Raw genomic sequence first — 584 nt, forward strand, 5'->3', positions numbered from 1 at the left:
TCGTGTTAAAAATAATATATTTTTAATTGAGTCCTTAAATTGTTCATCACTATTTAATTCAATTATCATCAATATATCTTGGTAGATAATAGATTTCTCAAAGGGCAATTGATTTGATAGTGTTAAGTTGAAAATGTTGTCGCCGGAATATGTGTTTGGTAGTGTATGTCTTATATTTAAGAAAAAACCGATAAATAACCGAAAAAACCGAAAAACCGACAAAACCCGACATAAACCGAATCGAGAAAAACCGACTTAATTGGTTTGGTTTGGTTCTAATATTTGAAATACCGACTTACTTGGTTTGGTTTCTCACAAGGAAAAAACCGATCCAAACCGAACCACGAACACCCCTAGGTGTGTTTGGTAGGAAGGAAAATATTTTTCAATTTTCTCATGTTTGGTTGGCCTAAATATTTTGAAAAATATTTTCCTCATGAACTCATTTTCCTCTAATTGGAGGAAAATATTTTCCCTATCAAGAGAAGGGAAAATATTTTTCAAAACTCTTTCTCAACCTTCCCCACCATATTTCCCATCCCCACCACCCCACACCCCACCCACCCAACCCCAACCCCACCCAC

Source organism: Nicotiana attenuata, unplaced genomic scaffold (genome assembly GCF_001879085.1).
Source record: "Nicotiana attenuata strain UT unplaced genomic scaffold, NIATTr2, whole genome shotgun sequence".
Classification (NCBI taxonomy): domain Eukaryota; kingdom Viridiplantae; phylum Streptophyta; class Magnoliopsida; order Solanales; family Solanaceae; genus Nicotiana; species Nicotiana attenuata.